This window comes from Leopardus geoffroyi, chromosome B4 (assembly GCF_018350155.1).
Source record: "Leopardus geoffroyi isolate Oge1 chromosome B4, O.geoffroyi_Oge1_pat1.0, whole genome shotgun sequence".
In the NCBI taxonomy this organism is placed as follows: domain Eukaryota; kingdom Metazoa; phylum Chordata; class Mammalia; order Carnivora; family Felidae; genus Leopardus; species Leopardus geoffroyi.
This window is the reverse complement of record NC_059341.1, coordinates 140,662,485-140,683,405: the sequence shown is the minus strand read 5'-3', so window position 1 is coordinate 140,683,405 and position 20,921 is coordinate 140,662,485. Positions and strand designations below refer to the sequence as shown.

The following is a 20,921-nucleotide window of genomic DNA, read 5'->3' as shown; positions in this document are numbered from 1 at the left end:
TCTCTTATTTTCATGGTTTCTGGTGAGGAGTCTAATGTAATTCTTATTCTAGTTTCTTGAAGGATAATTTAGGTTTTTGCTCTGCTTTCTTTCAAGGTTTTCTCTTTGTCTTTGCTTTCCTGCAGTTTGAATATAATAAGTCTATTTGTAGATTTTTGGTACTTATGCTTGTTGTCCTTTGAGCCTCCCAGAGCTGTAGTTGGGTTTCTGTGATTAATTTTGGGAAATCTTAGTCATAATTACCTCAAATACTGCAAATTCTCTAACCTTTCTATCTCTTATCTTTCTGGTATACCATTACATACATGCAATCCTTCTGTAATTATTCTGCAGTTCTTGGATATTCTGTTCCATGCTTTTCATACTGTTTTTTCCTCTTTTTATCTCATTTTGCAAGTTTTTAGCGAATGCATCAAGATCGCCAATTCTTTCTTCGGCCATGTCTGGTCTCCTTTGATAGCCTATCAAAGGCATCTCTTTGTTTCTGTTCACTTTGATTTCTGTAATTTCTCCTTGATTCTTTCTTAGAGTTTTCATCTCTGTGATTAAATTACCCATCTGTTCTAGAACGTTGTCTTCTTTCCCGTTGAGCCCTCAGCATACCCATCGTGGATGTATCACATTCCCAGGCGGACAGCTCCAGCATCTGTAGCACATCTGGGTCTGCTTTGTCTCTTCAGACCGTGGTTCTGTTGCCTGTTGGCATGCCTTCTAGTAGTTTTCTTGGAAGCTGGAAATGATACATCTGGTAACAGGGACTGAGGAAATCCAGCTTTTCGTGTGAGTGTTACTTGGCTCTGCCTGGAGCTGGGCTGTTTTCAGTGGCTGCCCCCGTGCCTGGGGTCCGGTTCCCTTGTTGGTTTGCTGTTTCCCTTCCAGACGTCTTTGGGTTCCCTACAACCTCCTTCTTAAATAGAGTCTGCATTTTTCAGCTCTTTCATTTGTAACCTTCCGCCATCACACCAGAGCCTGGTTGGCGCTAAGGTGCTGGGGAGGGCAAAGGTTTCAGGGCCTTATGACTACATTTAATTTTTTTTAGCTGGCCTAGTTCTGGAGCTGTGACTTTCAGAAGTGGTTTTGACCTTTTTATCCCCCTTCACTGAGACAAGAGGGCTGGAGGCCGGGAAGGCAGCGGGAACACAGCCTCCTTGGAGGGTGGGCTTTCTTATTGAGAACAGAAGCCTCGGGGATATCTGATTATTCCCCTGCCCCCTGTCTTTCCCTGATGTATCATTTTCCTCCCAGTCTCGGCCTCCGATCTTCATCCTGAGACCCAGCTGGGAGAAAGGCTACAAAAGCCTGGGCCCCACGGGGAGATGTTTCATCTCTGAAAGCAGCCCCCAGATGGCCACCTGCTGCCGTGTGGGTCCCACCAGCTCCTGGCCTGCAGCCCCCGCTCCCCATGAGCTGATCCCAGCTGTGATTCTCCGCACCTCCCGTCGTCTCCCCAGTCGTCAGGGTGGCCGTTTGCCTCAGGACCTCGATTCTCCACTAGACCCAAGTTGTTGATTTTCAGTTTGCTCATTTTATTTTCATACAGTGAGGACGGGAGTGATGACCTTCAAGCTCTTTTTATGCTGGAGAAGGTGAAGCTGGGAGTCTCAGTGTATTCTGACACCTGGTGCCATGCCAGCCTGGCAGGTGCTTCCCCTGTAGGAGGAGAGGGATCCTCACCACTGGCCCCAGTTCCTTGCTGGTGACGTGCCTTGCACCGCCCTTCCTTTCTGTCCTGACAGAGTGGTGGTCTTGCACAGGCTGGTTACCGCATGGCCTTGCCGTAAAACCTTCTGTAGGCATAACTCCACCCCTGTGCATCCCCAGCTGAGCCAAGCACCAGCCCTAATCCAAAGGCCGTGGGATCTGTCCTGGTGTGTCTGTGTGTGACCCGAGGTGTGTGACGTGAAGTGCGAGAGTCAGGGTGGTCACCAAGGTCAAGCAGCTGGTTCGGTGGGCAGGCTGCGCTTGGGTGTGAGCGGAGGACGCGGAGTGGCTGAGAATTGTGACTTTGATCTGAATGTTGACGGTGCCATCAGGGGGACCTCACGCAGGCTTCCTGTCCCCAGCTCCTCGTGGCTCCTGCTTGGCGCCCACACGTCCTGGGCAGCACAGTCCCCAAGCTACAGGGCCTGAGGGCATCCACCCAGCTCCCTGCCCCCACCCCAGCCCCCTCCCAACTGCCTCCTGCCCTGTGGCCGGCGCGATCTGTGAAAGAAAAGACCAGCTGGTGCCGTTCACCCTGCTCCACACCTCCGAGCTTCCCCTAAACTAAAACCGAGGCGCCGGCCCCTGGTGGACGAGGCCTGGGCCGCTGTGGTCCTTCCTCCTGGGCCCCCGGGTGCTCACCTGCTGGGTGGCCCTGTTCCGGCCGTGTGGTCTTCCAGCTTCTCAGCCCGTGCAAGCTCTTCCTGGGTGCTCGCAGGTCTACCCTCTCCCCGGGCCGGCGGCCCCTCGCACGACCCTCTTCAGCAACGCCTCCCCCCACCCCCATGGCCTGGCCCTGTCCTGGCCAGCCCGCACTCTCTCGCCGCTCTCCCAAGCTCTTCCCCCTGCCAGGCCTCGTGCAAGCGGAGAGCGCGCTCCCACTCGTCAGTCGTCTCGGGAGGGCCCATGGAGCAGGAAGCCCGGCGCGGGGCCCTTGGGAGCCACACCTCCTCGCTGTGTATGCGTTTGCTCCTTTTCTTACCGTCCCTCGTTTCCTGCAGGAAATCAAGGTCTGCTTTGCTTCTGTCTGTGTGCTGAGCACGTGGCCTTCAAAATGCCTTCATCTGGGGCGCCTGGGTGGCGCAGTCGGTTAAGCGTCCGACTTCAGCCAGGTCACGATCTCGCGGTCCGTGAGTTCGAGCCCCGCGTCGGGCTCTGGGCTGATGGCTCAGAGCCTGGAGCCTGTTTCTGATTCTGTGTCTCCCTCTCTCTCTGCCCCTCCCCCGTTCATGCTCTGTCTCTCTCTGTCCCCAAAATAAATAAACGTTGAAAAAAAAAAAAATTTAAAAAAAAAACAAAAAACAAAATGCCTTCATCTGTGGAGGAAAGAATGAAGCTGGAAGAAGCCGGCGTCACGGGGGGGCGGGGCCAGAGTCACGGAGGGGGAGGGGCCAGCGTCACGGGGCGGGGCCGACGCCACCAGGGGGTGGTATCAGGGGTGTCCGGAGTCACGGGGAGGGGCCGGCGTCACGTGAGGGGGCGGCGTCACACGGGGGCCGGTGTCACTGGGGGCCTGCAGCACGTGGGGGCCGGCGTCACGCGGGGGCCGGCGTCACGTGGGAGGGTGGCATCACAGGGCGGGGTGGCACGGAGGAAGGACAGGACCACAGGGGCCCGGGCGCGATTCCCGGAGTGGCCCCCCCCACTCCCTGCAGGTGAAGTTTCCACGCGTCCCGGGGGGCCCAGCGGCAGCTGTCTGAAGACCCCCCACTCGTGGGAGGCAGGAGACAAAAGGCGAGGTTCCGGGTGGGGGCAGGAGAGGAGGGGAGAACGTTAAGCCAGTAAAAACCCCTTTTACATGTGCGGCTGTGAAACTTTTATATAGAGATTTCTCAACACAAGACATGAATAGTAACCGTGCTTTCTTTTCAGAAACTGCCAAAGCCTCAGCCCCCGTGACGCCCTCTGCAAGCTGGGCGATCCCCGGGCGCCCCGCCCCGGGCAGGAGGCCCCCGGGGAAGGAGGTCGGTGTCCAGGCCGGCCTGGGACTCCGGCAGCCGCTTCAGAGGGCGCCGTCCGGGGTCTGCCCACCCGTCTCTCCCTGGCCGGGGGAGAGGCCGCCTCCCGGCCGCAGAGCCTGGTCCACAGCAACCTCCAGCGGCCCGTTCCAGAACCTTCTCCCCTCCCAGGACCGACCTCGGGGTGGATCCCAGATGATCTCATGCTCCATTTGGGGCTCGATTCTGCCACCCTTTGGCCGTGGGACGTTGGCGATCCCCCCCTACCCCGTGCTGGGCCTCAGCTGTCGAAGGGGACGGAGGCCTGGTCAGTCAGCCCTTGTGACTCTGGCTGCGCTGATGGAGCGTGAGCCCGGCCGGGAGGGACGGAGGCCCTGGCTGAGCAGGACCCTGGGGTCGTGGGGTCCAGGTGGGGGGCTGGGGGGGGTGGAGGCCAGAACCAGAGGAAAAGATGCACCCCTCCTTCTCTTCCTCCTCCCCCAGCTCACCTCACCCCTCCCTCTCACCCCACGAATCAGACCACTTCCTTAGCGGTTCTGGGAGGTCGGCTCACTGTTAAAAGCGAGCAAGCCGTAGTGTCCGCTTCCGCTCCTACACCCGCTGGCGTTTTGAGCCCTCGGTGTCACAGGCTGGCTGTGCCTCGGCAGCCCGTCACACAGGTGATGATGGATGCGGGATACTCAGGTGCGGGCTCTTGAGCCCTGACTGCGGACCGCAGGGCGGGCACACCTGTCCCTCCCCTGCGTGGATCCCTCCGTCCCCACCACCGGTCCCTGAGGGCATGGTCTTCAACCACAGCTGATGAAGCAGGGCGCCAGGGACCGGACAGATGTGTGCAGGGTTCACGGGCCTCCTGACTCCAGGCCCTGGGCTGCTTCTCCTTGTCGGCCTGCGGTTCAGTGTGTGCACGTGTGTGCAAGTATACATAAGTGCTTGTGTATGAGAGTGCCTGTGTGCATATTTTTGAGTGTGTGTGAAAGTACATGTGTGAGCACACACGCACGTATACATGTATGTGTGCGCACCCACGTTAGAGCAGATGTGTGCACATGCGTTTGTGAGGCTGTGTGTGTTTGTATATGTGTGCACACACGTGGACTCGTGTGTGCAGGTGTGTGCGTGTGACCGTGTGTGTACATGTGTGCGTTCATGTGGGTGTATACGTACACACGAGTGCATGTGTGTGTGTGTGTCTACGTGTTGGCATGTGTGTGCCCATGTGCATGTTGGAGTGTGTACATATGTATGTGAGTGTGCACGTGTGTGCATGTTGGAGTGTGTAAATATAGATGGGAGTGTGTGCCCATGTGCATGTTGGAGTGTGTACATATGTGTGTGTGCATGTTTGAGTGTGTAAATATAGATGGGAGTGTGTACATATGTGTGTGTGAGTGCAAGCCCACATCTCACGGCACATCTCAGTGGAGAAATGGAGGTAGTTTCCTCACACGCAGGCCTCCCTCACTGAGGACCTGCCCCCCTAACACGACCCTGTCCGTGTCCTCAGGCGTCTCCCCCACCCCTGCACGGCGTCCTCCAGTGCCAGGGAACTGTGACCTCCCTCCCCAGGGCGGGCCCTCCTTCCTAGGTCCTCCAAGCTGGCCCTTCACACACCTGCATCATCTCTCTGCTGATGAAGGTCTCTTGAAATTGCAAGTCAAGTGGCGTTTCTCCGAGGTCTCCCTGGAGGGGCCCCACCCGAGTCCACAGCACGGGGGTCTGTGCTTGTCAACACAGAGGGGCAGGCTTGGCCGCCGTCATCCTCGCCATCTTAATTAGGCTGTAAGTCTGGTGGTGACAGGGGCCTGTCTCTTGATCCTCAGAGTCCCCAGCCCCGCCCCATCCATGGCAAAGGCTCTCCGGAGACAAGGAATGGTCAGCTCGGCTGAAGAACCAGAGCCGGAGGCACATCCTCTCTGCCTTGCTTTGCCTTATTTCTATTCCACGCAGCCCCCAATTGCAGCAGGGTCGTCTGTGCAGGCCCCTGGGGAGCAGCCGCCCCGGGTGCGTGGAGACTCATCGGCTCCATGGCTGGTCCTTCCAGAACACACGGCCCTCTCAGCAGACAGGACCCTGAGCAGGACCGGTCCATTAAGAAGACACTGAGGGCTACAGAGCAGGAGCCTTGAATGATCCTCACCTTCCTTTCAGTCTTCCCTACCTCACGCGGCAGACCTGGGCTTGCACAGAGCCCCAGCCCAGCCCCAGCCGTTACCTGGTGAGTTTGCAAATGGCGGCCGGTCCCCATGTGCTCTGACCAATTGGGTTATCTTTGGGGAAAACCTGAGCTCTTCTCCGGCTCAAGAAGCCACTCCGTGCCCAGGTTTCCTCAGCGTCTTCAGGATGCCGACTGTGTGAGGCTGCTCCTGGCCCCTGAACGTGGGCATGGGCCCCCTGCCCTCCGGACTTGGTCTCACTTGCTGGCGTCCAGTGTGAAAGACCCCCAGCTCCTTCCACGAGCAGATGCGCACCTCACGCAGCCACCGACCGCACACAGTCAGTTTGGGAACTTACGTTTGCATTCAGCGTCAGGTGAAAAACACTTTTGTTGTATTACACAGAACTTTTCACAGTGATTTTAAATGCTGAATAATGGCCCATCAAGTGGATTTGCCATAGTTCACTTCTTGCTGCTCTCCCTGCTGCCCCCACAAAAACACCATGGATGTGCTCTTGCCTGTTGGCTCATGTTCTGCAAAGAACCTCGTGGACCCTCCACTGGACAGGACGGTTCGGGAGGGCCCAACTGAAGTCAGGGAGGCCAGTGGGAGGCTGCTGCAATGCCCATGGTCTTGGGCAGAGCATGCCTACGTGCCTTCATTGTACGTTACGTTGAAGATCTTTTTCCCCCTGCTGAGACTCCGAACAACTCAAAATCTAGTTCTTGGTCTCACTCAGCTTCGTACAGTGAGCACTTCACACAGAGTCTGGTCCCAGGAAGTATCCAGTGAACGCGGACTGAACACCGAGTGAGTGGTGAGCCGTCAGGAAAAGCAGAGGCCGTGAACCTCATGCAGGTCAGAGAAGGCTCATCGAGGAACTGATCGGACTCCGGGACACCTGGCATGGGGGAGAGGAGCATCTCAGAGAGCAAAGTTAGCACCAAGGGGCAAAAGCTAGAGGATGTCGATTGAGGTTCCAATAAGGAAGACTTTCAGTGAAGAGGGGTTTCCATTGGGAATGGCTGATCAAAAGGGGGAGTTACCTCATCACTTTCTGGTTCCTACCAGTGCTTCGTTTTCTTCACAGTCTGGATACCTTTAACATATTACACAAGGGCTTGTTTATTTTTACCTGTCTTTCCTCGTAGAGGGAAAGAATTTTTTTCACTACTGGAACCCCAATTACTCTGTGTAGCATACATTGTAGACCCTCAAATAGCATGTTCTGAATGAACAGAGGATAAGTGGGTAGATGGATGCTTGTGTGGGTGGACCATTGTATGGGTGGATGGGTGGATGGGTGGATGGATGGATAAGTAAGTGGGTGGATGGATGGAGGGATGGACGGACAGATGGATGGATGGATAACTAAGTGGATGGATGGATGGACAGATATATGGAAGAATAAGTGGATGGATGGATGAACGAGGGGGGGGTGGGTGGATGGATGAGTGGATGGATATGGTTGGACTAGACAATCTCCAAGGTGCGATCCAATTATGGAATTTACCTGCTAAGATCTGCCTCCTTTACTGCATTATCTCCCCAGCCTTTTGACCTTGAATAACTTGAAGTGGCTCCCTGGGTGTGCTTTGTCTCCATCTTCTCTGCATCCACCTCCTGGTTGAATGCCTGCTCCTTTCTACTTGTTGTCACCTTGGACTGGAAGTCTGTCCTCTCCTACGACAGTGCAGTTGAGCAAAAGAGGTAACTGAGCCCAGTGTTTGCCAAGTTCCTATCATGTGGTAACAGGTGGCCCAAAAAACAACATTACTTTTATGAATGCGTTTGGGAAAACAGTGCCTTCGGTCCTTCCCTTGGAGATTCAAAATGCTCACTACCTTTTCTAAGGCTCTAAAATGCCCTGTCCACCAGGTTAACCTGTGTAATGAAAGGTTCTCCAAATTAGTCCACCGCGAAGCCCTTCCATTGTCAGGAATGAAAGACATCACTGAGTGAGTAGCACTGTGGACCTGGGCTCGCGCAGAACTAGGCTAGAATCTGGGGTCCGTGTTCCACCAGCAACAGCCTCACCTCCTTGTGTCTTTCCTTATGAAACAAGATCTCAGCAGGGGACATAAAAAGTAAGAGAAAACATGGGATCATTTTGCTTGGCACCTGGTGTGTATAGACTCAAAAATGCCATATGTTTATTAGTTATCATTCTTATTATTTATTTTTATCGAGGTGCAATTCCTGTTGAACGTTATATTAGTTTCAGGTGTACGATGTGATGATTCCATATTTGCACACACCACGAAGTGAGCACCACAATAAATGTGATGAACACCTGTGATCATACGTACTTCCAAGTTTTATCACGTGCTGAGAACTCTTAAGGTCTGTCCTCTTAGCACCTTTCAAATACGCAACCCAGTGTTGTTAATGATCGCCCCCCTGCCGCACATCACGTCTCTGTGAGTTCGTTATTTTATAGCTGGAAGCTGGTCCCTTGGCAACCCCTTCACGCATTTCACCCACCCCTGTCCCAGCTCCGGTAATGCCAGTCTGCTCTGTGTGTGCGAGCTGGGGTCATACAGGGTCGTCCTTCCCTGTGTGACTTACTTCACGTAGCACGATGCCCTCAAGGTCCATCCGTGTTGTAAATGGTAAGATCTCATTCTGTTTCACGCTGACCAACATCCCACTGTATATACACACCATCTCTTTATCCATCCATCCATCCGTGGACACGGAGGCCGAGTTATCGTTTTCGTTGTGGTAAAACACACACCACTGGACACGTACAAGCAGTGACACGAAAGACATTCGCAGTGTCACACAGCTGTCACCATCGTCTGCTTCCACACTTCATCACCCCAGATGGACACCCGTACGAACGTGTTAGCAATCATTCTCTGCTCCTCCAGCCTCTGGAGGACATGAGCCCACTTTCTGTCTGTGGGTTTGCCCACAGTGAACACCGCACATCCGTGGAATCTTTTGATATGTGGTCTTTGGTGACTGGTCCTTTCGCCGAGCGCCACGTTTTCAAGGCTAAGCCCGTGGCAGCCCGTGTGGGTGCTGTGGCGTTTGGCGCCCGAGGAACACACAGGCTGCTTTCCCATCCATCATCTGATGGCCTTCTGGGTGGTGTCCACCTCGTGGATGTTGAGAAAAGGGCGCCAGGAACACGCACGTGCGTGTTCCTGTTTGGTTATCACCGTAACGAGGATCACGAGAGTTCATGGGCCTAGGGTAGAGCGCTTGGGTTCTCACGGGCCCCTCGCACTATCTTCTGCAGCTGGAGATCCGCAAAATCTGGCACCGTGTCCACGACTTCCCACACACACTGTGGACAAGGACCCCGACCCCAGAGCTGCAGCCCGGGGTTGCCACTGGGATGGACCCCCCGGCACCGCCCGTCCCCCGTGCTGTCACTTCTGTTCGTATTTGTTTTTGCCTCGCGCTGTGACAGACTGGGGTTCAAAGCCGCCCGATGGGGGACTGCACAGAGACTGGGAGAGGCTCTCCGTCATCAGCCCGTGGCAGGCGGGACCAGCTCATTTCCTGCCTGGATCCTGATACCGATGCCCGGCTCACGGCGTCTCCTGCTCGTCAGAGGGGAACAATGAGGCCGAGGGTCACCCCCTTCCCTCGGGATCCCGTCCACGTCGTCAGAGTCCGTGAGGGCCTCGTTTTTCCGACCCACGCACACGTCCCGGTAAAATGCCCACGCGGCACGACCACCCCGGCTGGCGTGGAGCACAAGAGGGGCACTGCCAGATGCACGCCCGCCCGCGGTTACGGCGTAAACAGGGAACCACCGAGACGCAGAAAAGCAAGACCCGGGTTTGTCCTTCACTCTGCCGGAAGGCACAAGCCTCGAACCCGTCTCGGAAAAGGCTACGCGCCAGCCGTCTCAGCGAGCAAGGCGGACGGCCGGCGCTCTGGGGAGCCGGGAGGAGAGTCACGCTGACACGCGGCCTCAGGCACACGGGGCTGATTCCTCCCGGACAGAGGTCCTGAGGGGTAATGAGGCCGTTGGCTTGGGGATCTGGAGGGCCCCCAAAATGTCCCTTCCTTCCTTGTTCCACCGCTCCGGAGGGACTCTGGGGCGGGCCTCCATCCGGTTGGAGCCTTGTCGCTCTGTCTGTTCCTCTGTCCTCTGTCCATGGCAGGCCTCACTAATCGGTCTCTGCACTCAGTGCCTCTGAGCCCAGACTCTTCCCCGCCATGCTTTGCGAGGTGGTGTGCCAAGCAGGCCCCTTCATTGAACAGGTGGTGAGTGGTCGTGCGTGCCTCCTTGGCTTGGAGTGTATTCTCTGCAGAGGTGTTTGTGAGATCGGAGGACCACACGTTCTTTCACAAGAGCACCTGGGCCCCTGCCGTGGGGAAGGCACTGGGCTTGGCACCCTGGGAACCCGACCACAACCAGACATCGTCCTGATGGTGGAGGAGTGAGTGGTCGGGAGGGAGGGCATCTGCTGTGCTCGGCATATAATGGGGGGTGTGAGAACAGGCAGGTAAGACTCATAAGCTCTGCCGAGAGGAAAAAGGACGCCTCTGCAACGAGGCCGTGTCAACTGGGTTTTGAGGGATGAATAGGAGTTCATCAGGTAGAGGCTGTAACATCTTCAGAGGCTCCGGCCCAGAGCGGGATAGGGAGTTCGGGGTTCCACAGGTGCTGCCAGGTGGCTGGAGGGCAGGTGTGTCTAAGGGAGTGAGTAAGAGAGAGCAGATGTGAGAGGCAGGCAGAGTGCTGAAAACCGAGGTTTTGTGGGTGATGGCAAATCACTTTAAGTTTCTAAACAGGAAGTGACACAGTCCTATTTATGTGTAGAAGTGTTAAATTCAGTAGAGGCCTTGGGGCTCTTCCAGGGCCATGCGTTGATATGGAATCTCAGAGACGCAGAGAGAGGGTGTGACGCAGAATCAGACTCTTCCCCTCCAGCTGCAAGGACGTCCCGGCAGAATCAGACTCCTCCCCGGGCCTCCGCGGCCAGGCTCAGGGCCTCGGCTGTGCTCAGATCCCACACCTGGTCACAGGCCCGCCCTGCAGACGCTTCAGCCTCCAGAGATGGTCGGGAAGGTGCCGCCCGCAGGGGACTCCCCGCTAGTGCATTTGGTGGGTGGCCCGCTAAGGCCCCTGTGTCCCCACACGTGGTCCCTTATAGTTCTGGCGCCTCTACGTGTCAGGGGCAGAGAAGACAACAGGAGCCCTACAGACAGACAAGTGGACGCACAGCCTCACAACTCTCCCTTCCCTCTGCCGCCCTCCCTCCCCACCCCTGCTCCCGGGGAGGCGGGCCTTCTCCAGGCTGGAGACTGAGGCAGCAAGCAGGTGTCAGCTCTCATTTCACAGCTTTGCGACCCCAGACGGAAGTCCCCAGGGATCTCGGCAGGCCGGTCATCGGGCCCCAGGGGCCGGGAAGTGGGCCAGACGGACCTGAGCGGACAATTGTCAGAGGGCGGGCGGAGCGCGGGAGTCTCTTGTTGTGTGTGCTAAAGGTGAGCACCCCGAGGGGATGTGAGGGAACCACAGGGCTCTGGGCTTTTACGGTGAGTTCACAGGCTTCCCCAACAGGGCCTCCTTACGCTTGCCTTCCCCTAGTGTGGGGGTGGGGGAGGGAGAGAACAGAAAGACCTTTCCTTTATTTTATTTTATTTTACTTTTTCTCCAATTTGTAAAATCACGCCCTCTGAGAGCACAGTGCCTCCGGGCTCGAGTACAAAATTTGAAAACATTCAATTAAAAACCTGGGAGCAGCCTTCGGGGGGCTGGGGTTAGCGCGGCCCAGCAGAGGCCGTCCGGGGCGTGCAGAGACCAGAGCAGGAGGAGCCGGGAGGCCTGCCTGGCCGGGTTCCAGGCCCTGGGCCCCTTCTGCAGGTGCGGCGGGCAGGGCCGCGAGGCTCAGGCTGGCGAGACGGCTGCGCTGGGTCGGCGTTAATTGGAGGCTGGGGACGGCCGGGCCTGCACAGTCACTTCTCACGAGCAGACAGGCAGGTTTGCCGTGAGTGGGGGTGATGGTTCCAGGCGTGTCCCCCATCCAGCGGGGCCTCTGTGCAGCCTCCTGGCTTGGGTGTCTCAGTTCCTTACCAGAGACGTCTCTCTCAAAACTGAGGGTCCCCCTTCATTCTGGGCCGGTCCTTGTCATGGGTCCCCTGTGTCCCCCCAGGTTCATGTTGAGTTCTTATCTTTAACCTGACCTTATTTGGAAATGGGATTCGTTAAGACGAGGTCACTGGGAGGGCCCAAACCCCTACCACTGGGATCCTCATAAAAAGTGGAAATTTGGGCACGAAGACACATACAGGGAGAAGTTTTTAGGTGAGCAGCGACCCCCCCCCCACCTCGCCCCACAGAATTCGGGGAGCGCCATGAGGGTCACCAGCCTCTGTGGCAGCTTTTCCAAGCACATCGAGAGCCCTGGAACTCAGTACTTGAGGGCCGGGTGGCGGGTCACCGTTCGTGAGAGCAGGTGCTTAGCTGGGGACACGGGGGAGAGAAACGTGTCCTTTCAGCCTCGGCAGGTACACGTCGGTGGGTCCAGGTGTGCAGTCTCAGCCGCTAGAATAAATCTTCCTGCAGGAAGGTGGCTGTGACATCACAGTTGTCACTTTGTCTGGGGGTGGGGGGGAGAGTGCATTTGGGTAAAAATCTGCAACATGACCCCTTCTCAGTCGCCCGCGGAATTACAACCTACAGCTGCTGTTTCTCTGTCCTGCCCAGCCTGCAAATCAAGCCTGCTTGTCCCCCGCTCGCTGGGCTGCAGGGCCCGGACAGCAGAGGTTCAGACCCCGATTCAGACCCACAGTCACCCCGCCCGACCTGGAGCTGGTGGTGGATGGCAGGGCTCCCCTCTGATGGGCTCCTCCCCGCTCCCTGTCCCCCTGCCCCACCGTGCGTGAGCATCCTGACGAGTCCCCGCCCGCCCCCTCCCGCCCCCGTGCACGTGGGTCGAGCAGGTGCAGAGAACAGCTGTCACCACAAGCCCCTTCCACCGTCGGGGACCCTCACGCCATCGTCTCGATTGTCCCAACGTCTGAAGGTGGCTCTCCTGTGCCCCTGCTTGGGGACCATCCATCTCCTGGGTGCCGTTCTCGTTAAGGTTCTGCCCTCTTTCTCCATTTCTTGCAACAGAGGAAGAGTATTTCAGTCCTACCTGCGACGCGAGTACGGTCCCTTTCCCGCCCCAGCTTTAAGAGGAGTTGAGTGGGTGTTGGTTCCTGGGACTTTCCCGTAGGATCGCAAGTGCAGAGCCTCCCCGGGTGGGGTTGGGGCAGCCGAGCTGTGCCCCTCCCCGCTGGCCTTCAAGGTCCAGGGCTGTTCTCCTAACCCAGGTCCATGGCCGCTGCGTGCTGGTCCACACTGAGGGTGCAGACGGGGCCGTCTGGGGTGAGTCTTTGCCAGAACCGCAGCGGGACAGGCTCGCCTGCTCCTCCGACCTCTGACACTGAGCGCCCGGAATGTGGCCGCGGACACGGCGTGGGTGACGAGCAGAGCTGGGGCCTGGAGAGCCGGCGTCCCGCGCAGACCCCGGCCAGTGCCATGTGCCTTCCCTGCACCCTGGGCGATGCCACGGGTCGTGCGGCCCCTTGTGACTTTGGTTTCTAAACGCCAGTCTATTTGTCACAAGTCCTGACCGAGTTTTCCCCGGAAATGCACAAACACGCTGGACTTTGGGGGTTGATAGCCCGGCTGCACCACTTTCTCTCGGTGAATTCGAAACCGACACGGAATGCTGAGGACGCTTTGCAGAGCCCCCTCCCAGCCCCGGTGTGGGGAGAGCCCTGCCACGGGGGGCAGGGCACTCGCCTGGAAAGACGGAGAAACCCCTGCCCGCCGCAGACTCTGGACGGCATGGGGGGCTCGCCCCGCACAGCACAGGTCGTGGCCTCGCCCCTCGGAGGGCACAGCCCCACGGGGGCCGCGGATGCTACGTGCAGACTCCCCCACCCGCCATCCCCGGGGGAGGACTGAGAGGCAGGCTTCCTCGTGGAAACAAGGGTCCGCACAGCATGGACGTGCCCCCCCCTGCCCTGAACCCGCCCTCTCGACTGTTCCTGAAGCCCTGAGAAGCTCCTTCTACCCCCAGACCCCTGGAGTCTAGGAAGGGGACGAGGTCAATGGCTGCCTCGGGCCCTTTCTCTTTCTCTCTCCCCTCGCCCTGCCCTTTCTCCCAGCCCCTCCCACCAGAGCCTGCTCTCCTCGAAGGATGGGAGAGGATGGAGACGCTTGGTGCGGTCAGTGGGGCGGGCCCGGGGTTGAGGGGCTCTGGAACATCAGCGGCTGTGTGCAGGGGCTCTGTGAGGCGGGGCAGGCGGGCCGGCGGCCCCCCGGGTGTCTGCAGGGGCTCTGTGTGGACTCTACTCCCCTCCAGCAAGCGTGCGGGAAAAACACCAGTGTGTGTTCTGACAGGCGCCCCTGATGTGCTGACGTCAGAGCGTTTTCAGCAGAAAGTCCGGGCTGGGCCTGACGCAGTGACGGGCCGGCCACCCACTCTCGGAGCAAAACTTAACTGAGAGGAACAGGGCCGCCAGGACGCTGACAACGGTGACTGTGTCACACTCCGGGCACGAGGCTCCTTCAGCCCCTTTGCCCTGAAGACCAGGCCACCACACGTGCAGAAGCACCAGGGGACGCTGCCCGGCCCGGCCGCGCAGGGCGGCCTTGGGACACGGCTCTGTGCTGTCCTTTCGTTTATCTGTGAGAGAGAGACAGAGTGTCAGTGGAGGAGGGGCAGAGAGGGGGAGACGCAGAGTCCCAAGCGGGCTCCAGGCTCCGAGCGGTCAGCACAGAGCCCGACGCGGGGCTCGAACCCACAAACCGCGAGATCATGACCTGAGCCGAAGTCAGACGCTCAACCGACTGAGCCACCCAGGCACCCCTATTTATTTTTATTTTAATGTTTGTTTATATCTGAGACAGTGAGAGACAGAGCATGAGTTGGGGAGGGGCAGAGAGAGGGGGAGACACAGAATCCGAAGCAGGCTCCAGGCTCCAAGCTGTCAGCACAGAGCCCGATGTGGGGCTCAAACCCACAAACCGTGAGATCATGACCTGAGCCAAAGTCGGATGCTCAACCGACTGAGCCACCCAGGCACCCCTATTTATTTTTATTTTAATGTTTATTTATATCTGAGACAGTGAGAGACAGAGCATGAGTGGGGGAGGGACAGAGAGAGGGGAAGACACAGAATCCGAAGCAGGCTCCAGGCTCCAAGCTGTCAGCACAGAGCCCGATGCGGGGCTTGAACTCACAAACTGTGAGATCATGACCTGAGCCGAAGCTGGAGGCTTAACCGACTGAGCCACCCAGGCACCCCTATTTATTTTTATTTTAATGTTTATTTATATCTGAGACAGTGAGAGACAGAGCATGAGTGGGGGAGGGGCAGAGAGAGAGGGAGACACAGAATCCCAAGCGGGCTCCAGGCTCCAAGCGGTCAGCACAGAGCCCGACGCGGGGCCTGAACCCACGAACCGCGAGATCGTGACCTGAGCCGAAGTCGCACGCTCTCCCGACTGAGCCGCCCTGGGGCCCCTCCACGCTGTCCTCACAGACGGGATCCCCCAGCTGGGATCCCTGAGACCCGGAAGGCGGTCGGGGTTCCTCCCCGAGTCCCATCCAGCACTTGCCCGTTTGCCTGTCTGTGAATCATTTATAACTGAGCAGTGGGGGGCCTGGTCACAAGCACACCTGCCGCGTTTGGCTCTGCCCAGGGCTGCAGATGCCCCCTCCCGAGGTGCCGCAAACAAACAATTATCGCGGTCTTTACGGATACTGCGCGCGGAACTGCTTGTCAGACTTGGGAATATCACCTCTCGCGCGCGCGAACAGGTCGTTACAGTTTGCGCGGCAGTCGGATTCTGCTCTGGTTTTGTGGCATCGCGGAGATGTGACGAGCTTAGCAACGATTGCGGGAAACACGTGCCGTTGAGTCTTTGGAAAGAAGGACTGCATTTGGGGGACGGAAACGGGATGAAAAGCACGTCACAGGTTTGCGCTTGGCATCGGCCGAGGACTGGGGGCTGTGTGGAGGAACCCGCCAGACCCAGGGCACCGAGAGCTTCCCCTCCTCACCCCGGGGGAACGTTCACCCCCTCCTGTTCCCCAGGGAGCCCGGCCTGGGAGTCGGGGGGCTGAGGAGTGCACGCTTACACAAATCCCACCTCGTCTACTTGCTGAATGTGTGAGCTTGTGCCTCAGTTTCTTGGAATAGGGGGCTGAAACGTGACCCTGGGGTTACTGCAAACGTTTGCCGACACGGCAGACATGGAATATGAGACGTCCCAGCTGTTAAGATGGGGATTCCCTTGTCCGGCTGAGCCGCAGACCCCGCCAGCAGCGGGGCCACCTCGGCTCCTGTGTCCTCATCTGGAACAGGCCCCGTGAATCCCAGGCCCACCGCCCTGGAGGGGTCATCGGGGTCCCAGCAACATGATGTGTCCAAACGACTCTAAGGGCTAATGGAGGGAGGAAAAAAAAGTCCCCATCCCTCCCTAAAAGATGAATGATTTACTCATCGGGAATGACTTCGTATTCAGAAGACCGAAGCCTGAATCTTGGCTCCACACCTTTCTCGTCGGCCTGAGGCTACGAGGTGTCTGTGCACGTCCCAGAGCAGCCAAGGACTGGCAAATTCCCATGGTTCGGTGCACCAGCGTGTGGCGTTTGCTAAACCTCCTACCTTCCCTGGGGCCGAGGGCTTTGGGCCACTCAGGAGATATCCGCGTGGGCGCCCTGGCGCCCGTGGAGCCGGCTCCCCAACCGACTTATGACAGGTGCATTCCTGTTGAATCTGAATCCGAACCTCGCGGTACCACGCGGCCGTGCGTGGGTTTGGCCGCGGTGAAAGGGGTTTTGCACCGTGTGCAAGAGTGACTGCAATATCCCGCATCATCCCTCTGGCTGGAAGCGGAAGCAAAAAGGCGCGGAGTGTGGTCCCCCCCGCGAGATGCCGGCAGGCTGCTTGCTTTCTCTCTGGGCACTTTACGCGTAAACGGATGTAAGGCCGCAGCACGACATCGAAGGAGAACTTGGTCCTCCTTTGGGAGGAGGAGCATCTCGAAGGCAGCAGAAAGATCCTTTCTGGGAGTGGAACTTCCTCCAGCCGGGCTGTCCTTGCAAACAAGGAGAGAGCCCTGTGTTCTCTGACCCGCAGCCATGCAGACAGACCCCACGCTTACCTCCAGGCCCCTGTTGTGTGGGCGCGTGTGTGTGTGTGCATGTGCGTGCATGTGTGCACAAATGTGTGTGTGCATGCACAAGCGTGTGCACGTGCGTGTGCACGTGGCCAGACTGCTGGTTCCTTTGCACCTACAGTCACTGATGCGACCTGAGCCACTGACACCAGGGCCGCTGAAAGAAGTGATTCCTCGTCCCCCGCAGGCAACTTCTAGTCGTGTTCAGATTCAAGCTTCGACTTTTCGTCCATCCTGTTGACCGTCGGCTTTTCCAAGCCGGCCCCCGGCTGCGGCTCGCTGAGGTCGCTGGGGGTCCTCACCCGGTCATCCTGTGACACCCGTTCACTCCCCTTCCTGCACGTCGGACTGGCGTGCTGCACGAGTCATCCTCTACACCAGCCGTTGGCTCGCTGTCCGTTTAATTCTCTGCTCGTGCAAGAAAACATTCATCAAGCAAAACCTCCGACAGTATTACTAAGGATCTTTATATGGTAGGTTTGGGCTCAACTTGGACGTCTATGCCTTTGGATACGATTTGCTTAATTGGGTCAGATTCACCCAATTGCCCACTTTCCTCATTTCCACATAGAAAATATTTGTTGGTTGGGTGGTTGATTTTATTTGCCCTAAAATTACTTGTCCCAGAGTGAGAACATTCTAGGATTTAATGAAGAATCAAGCGTTCCTTTATTTTCCTGCATTTTATGACAAGACTCAAACATACTTCAGCGCTCGGCAGGTCTGAAGGTCTGTTGCTGTTGAGGGCATTTACCCGGCCCGCTCACCGCACGCCAGTGTGGCAGGCTGCCTGCATTTCTGGCGCCCCTGGTGGGTCCCAGGTCCGAGATCCCTCTGCGCTGTGTGTGTGAACCCCTGGCTGCCACTTGTCCTCAGCTCCCCAAGTCTCCCTTCTGTTTGAGTCTTGCTCCCGTTTTGAGAGAAGACCATGACAGATGCTGGTTTCCGTCTGAAAGGCCACATCAGGGCGTCCTTGGGGGAAGGGTACCTTGGCGCTGGGGCCCCGAGCCCTTCCGCGCAGAGGTTCAGCATGGGACTTCCCTTCCTCCCTGAGGGCTCACCTTCTCCAGGATCCCCTCTCCCCACCGCCGCTGCCCCCTCAGGCTCGCGCCTCTGCAGGCGCTCGAGGGGGCGTTACCTGCTATCCAGCACGGAAGCGCTCCCCTCTGACGGAGATGGGACTGCCTTGCCGCTCAAAAAGCCCCATTCCCGAGATCTTTTTCAAGGGATAAGAGGCAGTGGTACCGTCCTTGTTCTCCGTGTTGAACGTGCAGCTCAGCACCAGCCGTCGTTTTCTGTGTGAACAGAGGTGAGTGGGTCCGGGCCCCCGCGGCGGTCGGGGGGGGGGGGGGACACAGCACACGCAGGACGTGCTGTCTGATTCCTGCGAGGACACAGTGTGACAGCAGGAAGCCAGGAGGCTGTCCTGGGAAAGGGTGGCCGACCAGGACGCGAGAGCCAGGCACAGGTGCAGCCCACGCCCACGAAGACAAGTAAACGTGGAATGAACCCGAGAAAGAGAAAGGAGCCAAGATGCAGGAAAGGTCAAAGGGTAAAGGTCAAATGGTGGAGGTATGGGGAGAGGCCAGGGCCTGACGAGTGGCCCACCCCTCTTGTCTCCCATCTCTGTGGCTCAGTCTATGTCTGCGGTTCTCCTGAGTCACACGGCTGTGCCCCGGGTCCCCAGCGTCAGGCCCAGGGCCTGGAGAGCGCAAGGCCACCGCGTGTCCTGGGGATGTGTCCGAGCTCTGGCTGAGCTGCCCTGACAAGAAGGCAGGGGTGTCCCGTTGGCCCGAAGCAGGCCTGCCCCAGATGGCATGGGAGGGCCCCAGATGGCATGGGAGGGCCCCAGACAGTGGGGAAGGGCCCCAGACGGCACAGGAGGGCCCCAGACGGCGTGGGAGGGTTACTCCGGCTTGTCAACACCGGCCGTGAGGCCCTTGGGTCATGGCCTTGGCGAGAGAAGCAGAACTGAGGACAACAGTCCCGTCCCGGTGGCCACTGAGCGCACCACGCAGGATGTCACCTGTTCCCTGCAATCAGGGGTGCTATGTGTCCGTCCCTGCTCGGGAAATCCATGTCTGTGTGGGACGCAAAGAAAGCAGAGGCAGGATGGACAAAGCCGTGTCCCAGCCGCCCCCGTCCGTCTGTCCCATGGTCCGTTGTACTGAGCGCCACTCAGGACGACCATCGTGCAGCTGGGTTTGCCGGGCATGTCCACCCACACTTTCCTCGCCGAACCCTCACCAAAGCCGCTTCCGCCTGAGGCCCTGAGCGCCTCCATCCTGGAGGGGGGAGCCTGAGGTCTGGGACGTGCAAGTGACCAGGGCGGGGGGTGAGGGGATAGCACTGGGCCCAGGTCTCGCCGTGCCTGTCCACGCACCGGGCGACTGAGGACAGCAACCCGTCAGGACCTCCAGCCTCTCGGGACAGGGCTCCTGCACAGGTGTGGCCGGTGGCAGACTGGGGAGCAGCACCATGGTCTGGAAGCTCCCCTTGGGCGGCCGACGGGCACGGCACGTGGGGCTGGGTGTCTGGGCTTCTCCAGGTCAGGGTGGTGGGGGGCGGCTCCCAGAGACGCGGGTGCTCGCTGGGCGGAGATTCTGATGGAAACCTTGGGGTCCCTAAGTCACTTCCTCTGCATTTGATCTATCAGCTGTCATTATGGCAAGCCCGGGGCCAAAGACGGTCAGATTGTACCTCTTGATGGGACCAGGAGCCGGTCAGCAGGGGAGGAACTGAGGGTGGCCAGCATTGGAACCTATCTGCTGCACCTGAGGAGGAAGGGGAGGAGGGGGGAGAGTGGGAAGGAGAAGGGGGAGGGGGAGGAGGGGGAAAAGGGGAAAGGGGAGTGGAGTGGAGAGGGAAGAGGGGGAGTGGAGGGGAGGGGGAGGAGGAGGAAAGGAAGGAAGGGGAGGGGAGGGAAAGGGAGGAGGGGTAGTGGAGGGGAGGGGAGGAGGGCAAAGGGAGGAGGGGGAGGAGAGGGAAAGGGAGGAGGGGGAGTGGGGGGAAAGGGAGGAGGGGAAGTGGAGGGGAGGGGAGGAGGGCAAAGGAAGGAGGGGGGAGAGGGAAAGGGAGGAGAGGGAGTCGGGGGAAGGGGAGGAGGGATAGTGGAGGGCAGGGGAGGAGGGGAACGGGAGGAGGGGGAGGAGAGGGAGGAGAGGGAGGCAGGCACACAGTAGGGTCCATTCCTGTCGAGCAGATGACACTGGAGAACACCCCCCGCTTCCCGGAGCCAGCCTTCCCGAAAGGGAGCAGGTGCAGAGGGATGCTTCTTGGAATTGAACATAGAATTAGCAACATGTTACTCCTGCCTTAATGACAAAGGCAGGCAACTCGACCGAGCGATAATTAGCGCTGACTGTTGTGCGCTTGGTAATAGTATCTTAGCCTTGGAAAGATAAGTGAGATGCGGGAGTTGCCCACGTGCATTAAACATGCTTTGGTGGGTCTGGATCCTGTCTTGGAATTTGGTGACAAAAACATCTCAACGTGTTGGTGGCCAGTAACTACGCGGGGGTCTTTTCTTGCCACGGTGCTCGTGGCGCACGAGCTGGCAGCGGCTCCCCCGCGGCAGATGGTCTACGGTCGCCCCTGAACATTCGCCCAATGCGTTCGCCCTGATGGAGCACTTTGGATTGTCACGAATGCCCTTCCCCCAATCATTTTGAGCTGCCATTTGGCTCCTGAATACTTTGCACAACCCCAAATGGTTGTTTTTCAAGAAACATGCAAATGGGGTATGTTGTCTCTCAGTCGGAGTCTTCCCGGTACTTTGGGGGGAAGATGTCCCAGAGGCAGGCTCCCCTGGAGAGGGTCCCGCTCTGACAGCAAACCGAGCAACAGACCGGGGCGCTGCTGGGGCATCCCTCCGCTCCCTCCGTGGGGTTCAGATCTCAGCTCCTCCCCTACTGCCTTTGACCTTGGCAGGCTTCCTCCTTTCGGAGCCTC

At 58.2% G+C, this 20,921-nt stretch overlaps 1 long non-coding RNA gene across 1 annotated transcript; it reads left to right on the top strand.

Annotated features, from left to right (window-relative positions):
* The first annotated feature begins 4,116 nt into the window (after positions 1–4,116).
* On the top strand, positions 4,117–8,117 carry LOC123590954. The gene is made up of 3 exons (XR_006709050.1): positions 4,117–4,318; positions 7,371–7,528; positions 7,697–8,117. It is a non-coding gene; the product is annotated as an uncharacterized LOC123590954 (long non-coding RNA).
* Positions 8,118–20,921: the final 12,804 nt, after the last annotated feature.